The 9,676-nt window shown below is 44.5% G+C and overlaps 1 protein-coding gene across 3 annotated transcripts in view; it reads right to left on the minus strand.

The window, feature by feature from the left end:
- The window catches only part of LOC144158387 (ATP-binding cassette sub-family C member 2-like), a 131,351-nt gene extending 129,282 nt beyond the window's left edge, over positions 1-2,069 (minus strand). For all 3 annotated transcript variants that reach the window (XM_077689255.1, XM_077689254.1, XM_077689258.1), the window contains exon 1: positions 1,853-2,069. The gene's annotated coding sequence lies outside the window, so the exon portion shown is untranslated. The remainder of the gene's footprint in view (positions 1-1,852) is intronic.
- Between the last annotated feature and the right edge of the window lie 7,607 nt (positions 2,070-9,676).

A 9,676-nucleotide genomic window follows, 5' to 3' on the forward strand; every position in this document is an offset into this window, starting at 1 on the left:
AACGAATAACGTCTAAGGTAAAGATACCGTAACACTAGTTTTGTTCAGACTTGGAGGAATATTACTTGGGGGATATTAAGATATGCGTTATAGAAAACTGCACTCAAAAGGAGAAGGATGCAGTGAGGAGGAGGAAAATATTTAGCAGTAAAATCCAGCTGATCAGCCGGGGGATCAGCCTAGGATTAAGAGAGTAACAACAGTATTTTTTGTAATTCATAGAACGCCATCCCGAGCAGACCAGGAATTTTTCTTTACGCCTAGAAGGGTTGGAAAACAATAAATAGCTGCTTGAAGGTATTCTTCGGTTTCCATTCATGTAATATATACACGTACACTGTTTATTGTGTCTGTGAGCGAGTATATCAAGCCTCCAACACCATAATCTTGTGATAAATGTTGGGGTTGATGACTACAATAGAAATTGGCGGCACAAAAGCCGCCTTCAAGCACTATGGAAAACGTCGTCTTGGGCGTGATCACGGTGGCGTAGCATTGTATTAGCATGTGAATAAACAACGCACGTTACAGATATGCACCTTCTTGCGCCAGCCATATCTAAAGCGAATTTGTGAAGGAGAGATTGTAGCCATACAGCCTTAAGAAAATATCCACACGATCTTTGTGAGCCTCCCAAACATCTCCAAAGCGACTAATATGACGTTTGTAGCTGTGCAGAAAAATCAATGCGTTGGGCACAGAAAAAAAAACACATCTGATGCAAGTAAACAACAGCGAAAGGAATAGGAGACCGCTGCTTTATCTCTTAGTGTGCGAAGTGCTTGTAAGGACCCGCTTCTTGGTACGTAGCATTAGAATGTTGAGTCTCCATAAGCGCATCTCAAAAGTACAGTAGGGAAGCCTACGTATTTTGAATATTGATCGAGAAACTCTGAGCGCTGAACCTCACGAATAATCTAGAAAGGACGAGCTACACACGACCTTGTGACCGATGCTCTAAAGAAAATTGTTCTCTCTTTCTTGTGTGGAAAACTTGTGGGGGATACAGCTTGAAATTATCCAGATGTGTTGGAAGCTAGCAGAAATTACTGAATTACTAGAAATACCCTTTTTAATGCACTAAAAATCAAAGCGAGAGATTTCTAGCACAGGCACTGCTGACCCTCACGAGCGTAGTGTAGCAGGCGACCGCGGCACAAGTCCCTAAGCCGGCGTCACAGCCAGGGGGCGCCACTCAAACATCTCACCGCCAGTAGGACTCGTGGAGTTTCAATGCATGTACCCAACATCTGCAGAACCGTTAATTTGCATATTTCATGTTGCTGTGGGGATTTTAAATCTCGTTTTTTTTTTCAAACTTAGGTGCTTTTGTCAAACATTTAGGTGGGTATAGGCCTATAGGACACCGAGCCACTTATCCGCAGCAGGAGCGCGTCTCGTCACACCATCTACTACTCGTCTCAAAGCCCGCCAGCAACGCTTTAAACTGCATTAAAGATCCTCAGGTGGTCAAAATTAATCCGGAGCCCTCCACTACAGCGTGACGCACCGTCTGGGCAGCGTCGGTGTGTTAAACCCCCCACAATCAATCATCCGACAATTTAAACTGGCTGTATATATGCTTTAAATTTCCAAACGTTCATTCTTTACGAGTCTGTCTTTCGGCAAATCAGCATGCGTTAATTTCAAAACACCAAAATAAAGACATGGAGTTCTGATACGGAGTCATTCTGTTCGAGCGCTAATACCCGGCGTTCGACAAGTAAGCAAAGGTTTTTCTTGGTGAAAAAAATTAGACGATTTCGAGGGACACAGCGGGCATGCACGGTGAGCGTTGTTTGCCATTGGGGTCTGCCTGTTGCCGGTTTAGCCACCATTATATAATACTTACCGAATGCAGCGGCCTCGTTGCCGTAATCAGAGATGAACGTGAGCAGTCTGCGGTTCCTTGTACTGCTGTGAATCCCTCACTCTGTAGCCGATCACAATTTTGTGGTAGTTGTTAGAACCCGACTTGTGAAACAGCGGTAAACCTCCAAAAAAATACTTCAAAGCATCACGTTCTCTTTCACAAGCATAGCTTCGCCACGAGCATGCCTCATGCTATGAGCATCCCACTGCCTGTTGCAATAGCACAGCGCACATTTTTTTCCGCCGCAACGGCCTTAACCTGGCGAAATCCAGCTGCGGGAAACGAGAAAGGACCAATGCAGTCAGTGTTTTTTCCTTCTTTTTTATCCCTTTTTTATGTTCCGCAAGTCCGCATTGATAGGGCTTCGCCGGATGCCCGCTCTCCGGCGAACATTAAAACGTGTTCACCTCTCTCAATTCTGAGAAATCGCTTTTTTCGATACTTAAAACGAACGGCAGAGCAGGAAGACTGAGAACACTTCTTGGGGCGGCTCAAAAGGCGTAACTGAAGGTGGAAACGTGTCTGCAAAAAACAAATCTCTGGAATGTGAAAGTCAATGAAAGCACGTCGGGGGGGTTTCTAGTCCAAAGTGGGAGAAATCAAGATAACTATGACAGAGAGTGGAGAATGGAGAAACATCTCCAATTAAAAAAAACATGAGCTAGGCATACGACGAAACTGGAGGTACGTATTGTCACCTTTCTAAAATAACTTTATTGTGACCGAAGTATTTAAAAAATTCCTACAATCGCGGCACCTACACGAGCTTACTGTGGCAAGGACACCAGTCACCCCACGTTCCTGCTATTTCGATAATTCTCACAAAAAAGTCTTCTATGACACGCATGGAAACCTGAAAAGAAAAAAATAGTTGCGTATTCTTCAAAATTTGCCCCAGCATAATTAAAGGCCATTGGTACGCGAGCTCGCGCAAGCGGCATTTTATTGCAGTGTGTATTCAAGTAAACCTTACTCGTGGGATATTAATCATCAGCCTATCTACGCCCCCAGCTGAACAAAGGCATTTTCCATCGATCTCCAATTATCGCGGTCCTTTCCTAACGGCGACCAATTTATTCCCGCGAACTTCTTGATCTCACCTGCCCATCTCACTTTCTTCCGCCGCCTGCCGCGCTTGTCTTCTCTAGGGATCCACTCTGTTATCCTTAATGAGCAACCGTTATCTTGCCTTCGCATTACATGCTATGCTCACACCCATTTCTTCTTTATTTCTACTAATATGTCCTTAACACGCGTTTGTTCCCTGATCCACCCCACTCTCTTCTTGTCCCTTAATGTTACACCTATCATCTGCTGTTCAAATTGCTCGCTGAGTCGTCACTATTTAATTTGAACAGTTTTAGTGGGCCTCCAAGTTTCTGCCCCGTAGGTGAGTACCGGTAAGATGCAGCTGTCATACACTTTCTTCTTCAAGGACAATGGTAGGCTGTTATTCATTATCTGAAAATGTCTGCCATATGCACCCCACCCCATTCTGATCCTTCTAATTATCTCTGCCTCATGGTTGGGATCTGGGGTCACAACTTGGCCTAAGTATATATATTCCCTTACCACTTCTCGCCACCTATCTCAAACAGCTGTGCTCTCCCGAGGTTATTGAGCATTAGTTTATTTTTTTGCATATTATTTTTCTACGCTGGTTATCCAGTGCCGTCAGCATGCTTTGCAATTCGTCCTCCGAGTGGGATATTACGCCCTTTATATTGCCTGAAACAATTTGTATGCAGAGGTGAGGATGTTTGTGGCTGCTTCCACTTTCCTATGGGTGTTACAATATTCAAGAACTGGCCATGGGAAGCGAAAAGTGGCTGTGTTTAAAATTAGTTCTGTTGTGCCACACAGACTCGCCCTGATATACTGTGGGAAAACACATGAATGCCTGAGAGTTTACTATCGGGCCGTTGTTTTTACTAACCCAAAGAAAGTTTTAATGGGAGTCCAAGAACATGCAGCAGCCGTAAAAAGAGTCGGTGTAAACTTTATTCGGCTGGGGTCGTTGGAATGCGACATTATTATTTATTTTGTGGTAGGAAGCGGAGCAATGTCGACAGTCGTCACTGCAAAACGAACTGCAACTACGTTTAACCATATAGTCACTGCGCGGTGTGCATCAAGGACAGTCTGGACTTCAGGCGGGAGTCGTCGTCGCTCCAGCCGATAATGACGAGGCAGCGGAAGTAAACAAGTTGCATGAGCACTGCAGCTTCTCCCGGTGAATTTATTCCTAACGTCATCAAATTTGATTCCCGCCCCAGCCAATTTATTCCAAGCGCCATCTAATTTAAGCCCATTGCCAGCGATGTTAGTCGCAAGGTTTTGCCGGAGTGTTTTGTGGGAAATTAGGCGCACTTTTGCAGACTTTCTGGTACCCTATCGGAACGTTTATGCTTTTATGAGAGCGTCTTGAGCACAATTTGCATGGATATTAATTGTGGGTGTTGAAAGCGCAGCGTGAATGTTTTGATCATAAGAAAGGAAGTGCCTTTGGTAAAAAGAGATTATTTGAATGCAGTTAAAATTTCATAGGTGAATTAGTAAGTATTTTTTGGGAGTACATATTACGTGTTGTTTTCCAATTAAAATACTGTTTCCGCATGTAGAAATCGTCTTCCCACTTCAGCATTATATTCTTCGCCCGTCGCAGCGCGCTCGAATATTCCCTTGATAAAAACAGTTTTTTTAAATGCCTATAAAATGTCGATGTTGAATCAAAATACACGTTTTCAGCAGGGTTACGTCTATTTTCAAATCATGAAAGGTATGTATGCGCCTGTTGGAAAGCGAGCAGACGATGTCATGATAAGAGACAAACTGGTTACAGTGAATATAAGCAATTATTGACGTAAAATTCAAATAATAAAGGTATTCAAATAACCTGTTGGTTTCAAATTAACTTTCATCCTCCATTGACAAAGCCTTGCAGCTTTGCTTTCTGCACTCATAATTGATATCTTCGCGCGTCGGGCCAAGATGCACTCGGAAACGTAGAAACGGTCTGATGACGATCAGAAAAACCTGCAACGCGCGCCTAATTTACCACAAAACATTTTTGTTCAGCCTTCTGACAGTTGGATTATTTTGGTTGGCAACCAAAGGAATTGGTTGGCAATTATAACAAATTATCTTTCTCTTGGAATAAATTAAATGGCGCTTGGAATAAATTAGATATCGCTTGGACAAAATTGGATGGCGTTTTCATAAATATGGCAGGGAAAACCTGTAGTCTGGTTGGCAACGCATGACATTTCACGCTGATGTCTAGGTGAATAGGGGTTGGCTCTCTGTGTGGTAGGCACAGCGTCCGCTGTCTCGATACTGTGAAGAGCCATTGCAGCGGTTTTTGCCACACAAATACTCACGGCACTGCCAAGAATTTTGGAGGACTATTGAGGTTGCACGACAGCCGTACTGGCGACCTCAGGGAGCATTACATTGTAATGTTCCTTTACTGCGAGGTTCAAACAAATCTTCTCACAGTGGAGCAATTTAGGTTTGAGCTTGGTCCCGTGGCGTTGAAAAAAAATTGCGAAAGAAAAAAAAATATGATTGATCCCTGTTTCATTGGAATCGGTAAACCACGAAAGCGAAAGGGGCCTCCGCAAGAGCAGTTGGATGTTCAGGGAACCTCCTTCATGTGCGAAAGGTTCGCGAGCCTGAACCAGCCAGACGATGTGACGCCGACACGCTAGAACAAACATATAACTGGTTTATTCCGTATCAACAAATCCAAAAAAGACATGCACAGAAACAGCAGCTTGAAAGACTTAACGGCCTCAATTTACGCGCGTCCCCCGTCACGAAGGCGATGGCATTGATGCGCCAACTGTCGGCGCTCATTAGCGTCATGATGCGTTTATTTATGTTTGTTATGTTTATGTTTAGGACAATATGTTTATTGTCGTGCGAAGGTTTTACGGCTGCGTACTCTTCGCATCAATGAAAGGGAAAGTGCGTTTCGCTTTCTCCACGTGCTTGTTTCCGCACATGAGGATGTACTGCATATGCGCCAGCATGACGCGGTCGGCAAATGGGCTGCCCACGCCACCCATGACAAAACATTCTAATTCTTCGCAAGTTATGTGATAGTGAGACTGAAAAAAAAAACGAAAATAAAATGGCCACTTTCGAGCGCTCAAGTGTACTGATGTCTGGCCGTCATCCTGTTTACACTTCAAAGGTGCCTTTCTGCGCAAAGAAGTAACCAGGTGGTCCAGTTTGTCGGTCTTTTTTAACTAATATAAAATGGAACATTCTCGCAAAATTTGAGCGATAACGGGAACAGTTGTTTCGCTGAAAACGTTTTTGTTCGTATATGACGCAACACTCTTCCTGTATGCAGCTGGGTGTTGCAGCAGTAAGCTATACGCTGCAACACCCTGTATATTTTCCATTCGGCGGCAGAAATATAACTGTAGATCATTTCGTATAAAAGCAGACTTTTGGGTATCCCTGTTGTTGGGGAACCTAGACGAGCACCCTTGTCCTCTCCTCTCAAAACTATACATCCGAGCTCATCTGCACATACGTGCATGATTGCAATCACTGGTGTTCTATATACACACTCCTTTATATTTTTGCTGTATCGAAACGTATGTCGGGAATACCCACAAAATGTCTTAGCGAAATGCCGGACGCATGGGTAAAAGTTTTGAGAGGTACATCGGTGCGCTTGGTTGCACTTAGACCTCTTCGATTATAAACCACTACCTGCGTGCAACCTGAGTGAGCTTATCCAAGAGATTTAAGCCACCCGAGACACCGATCCGGTCATAATTCTTCTAACGCCACCAGGTCATGTCGTACAGTTCTGTCCAGACGGAACGGCAGCTGTCAGTAAAGTTCGGTCCAGAGGAAACGCAAATGGCCGGTGGGAGCCAGGGACGTTGCCTGAGCGGAAGGGGACTCAAACCCCCCCCCCCCAAAAATGTTTTCAGGCATTGTGCAAACACGCCCTACTTATCCTTTTAGCAAGTCTTCTCTCTTCCGATAATCCATAACCCATACCGAAACATATTTCTTACTATGGCCCTGGTGGGAGCAGTCTATTTTTACTGAACCGGCCAAACCCCTTCGGCTCACTAACATTGTGGATGACTTCTCTGAAGCGCTGTTCTGTAACCAACATGGGCTGGGCCTCATGCGACTCACCCGCAAGCAACTGACTCATTCACTGACAAGCTGTAATAACTAATTAATGTTGTTCACTATTTATAATTACAGTCGAACCTTGTCGTAACAAAATAGTTTCGGCGCACTAAATTATTTTGTTGTACCCGATATGCTCTGGTAACAGCATAGGTAAAACTGGCCTCTTACAAATCGTCAATCTGGCTCGCGCAAGAATCCTAGATGCAAGAAACACTTATTCTAGGCTTCGAACCTACTTATAAACGAGCTAATCCTTACCTGTCTCCTTATGGCATTTAAACCTAAATGGGCTGGAATATGAGAGCATGAAATTACAACAGGACAAAGTTCGTTTGACAAATTAGGACTACATTCGTATTTTTTTGAGAGATATGATCTTCGTATGGTGGTTTTTGTTAACAACGAACCGGATGAATGCTTCCGCAGTGATCACGCACGAATGGGCCGTATCTACTTCTGCAGTTTTGGGCGTCGGGAGTATCTTCTTCGTTACGGGCGATATCGTGCGGCTATCGCAGTGTCTGTCTTGTGTTGAAGCAATTTTAAATGCACTGAAATAAAGCGCTACCAACCAAAGTTAGTATTTAGTTAACTACAACAGATAATTCGCTATATCCATTCTCATTTTAACAAGGTTCAACTGTACAGTTGATTGGACTAACTCCAGCTCGTTTCGTACGGAACTCCAAGCTGCTACCCCACTCCGGCTTCACAACATGCATCAAGAGTAGTCTTCCTTGATATTCGCTCAAACTGTCAAAAATGCGTTTTGTCACAGACTAGCCGGAGTCACTGTTAATTATTAGTCACCATTATTACTGATGATTGGACTAACTCTTGCATAGTCTCTGTGGAACTCCAATCCGCTACCCTACACCCGTTTCAGAATACACAGCAAGAGCAGTCTGCCTTGATTTTACCCTGCTAGCACTCACTGGCTAGTCTGAGTTACTGTCAATTATTACTGTTAATACAGATGATCGGTCTTTACTCTAGCGATGGCCAAGTCAGCCTTAACTTTAGTGAGCAATAGCGGAAAAAATCAAGACCCACTGCTCTCACCACGTGAATTGTGAAATCGACATTACTTATAGGTAGTAAAAAATCCTAGCCACGACCACAAAAAAAATCTTGTGAAGATTCAAATCCATCACAGTTCAACATTGTGTGCCGGAATACCTTTAAAAAGCTTGCGCATATGTGTGACACGTCTATAAGAAATTCTGCAGGTACGTCCAACGTATCCTTAAAAAATTGTGGGTGTGTCTCATGTACTTGTAGACAGTCTTTTAATTTTCCACCCCCAACCAACAGAAAGATCAACTTACCAGAGCTTTTCAATCAAATGACCTGTTCGTTTTCTTATATAAAATATACTCTCAGCATTGCCTTGCACGCATGCGCTCATATTGAGCCTCTCCTGAGTATTCTTTCCTCCATGTTTACAGCCAAGAGGGGTGGTGGCGCCCTCTCTTGACTTGTTTTCTTACTAGCTTGGCATTGATACAAAAATAATTCAAGAGAGGGCGCTGCAGCCACTGAAAAGGCGAATAGGGCGAGAAAAACGCTGCATTTCGTTTTCATTTTTCTTGGAGGGTGATCAGAGCGTTATGCATGATGTTATCCTGGTTTTATGTTATTGCGTTCTATTTGCAGAATATCAGCGACACCTTTCGAGACAACTACGCAGCGGTAAGATCACTCTGAACACTTTTCATGTGAGAAACGTGTGCCTCAATGGCGCAACGGCATAGACATTAAATTAACTTCATAACGCGGTAGACCCAGATTTCATCAGGACGAAAAGAAGCGGCTGTCTTTTCAGATCCTCTATTTGGGTGTGTAGGTGGTGACCCCGGGGGAGCTGCGACAAGCCGGCCCTTTAAAGTGTTTCGCACTGTTTCGCCGGCTGGGCTGACCTAGGATCCGGCATTACAACGAAGAACCCTGCGTTATGAGTCATCGTCCCGCACCCACAAAATAAAATACGCGTCAAACGTTCCGATATGGGAACTATTTAAGATTGATTGTCTGAAATAGCACCTCGGTTACCCGAAAAAAAGTCTTGAATACAAGTGTAAGACAGAAACTTTTATTTGTTTTCAAAAATTAATGGCTCTCTGGCTTTGGGTAACAGCGCGATACCTGATCAACTGGTTGGCGATATTGGCTGGTTTCAATGTCGGGTATGGTGAAACTAGCGTCATGGCATCGTTGCGGGAAGTTGGGTTAACTTTTATGAGCATTTCCCTCTTTCCACACCGTCCATTCTTCCACCGCCGGCGGGGCAGATCTGCAACGTTCACAAGTGGCCGCAAAAATACGCGTGCGCAGCGGTACGTCAGGATGTGTTTTTAAAGAAAACCCATACTTATCTCGCTCAACGATTTCGTCGTCGTACGCAATTTGACCTTCATTTGGCCGCTGCTGCGCCACACTCGTCGCAGCGCATCAGGTGACTCTCCGGGCCTGCTGTCCGTGCTGTGCACAAGACGTCGTCACGCCGTTTTCAGTCCGTTCTGCTCAACTGAGCGGCGACGGCCGCGGTCAGAGCGCCCGCTCAGCTAAAGGCAGCCGATTGCCCCCGCTGCCTTGCGGCTGTGCAGTTGCTGGCCCGCGCATGCGCCTCTGAGC

This window comes from Haemaphysalis longicornis, unplaced genomic scaffold (assembly GCF_048455015.1).
Source record: "Haemaphysalis longicornis isolate Haplotype H1 unplaced genomic scaffold, Haemaphysalis longicornis Haplotype H1 scaffold_10, whole genome shotgun sequence".
NCBI classification, from domain to species: domain Eukaryota; kingdom Metazoa; phylum Arthropoda; class Arachnida; order Ixodida; family Ixodidae; genus Haemaphysalis; species Haemaphysalis longicornis.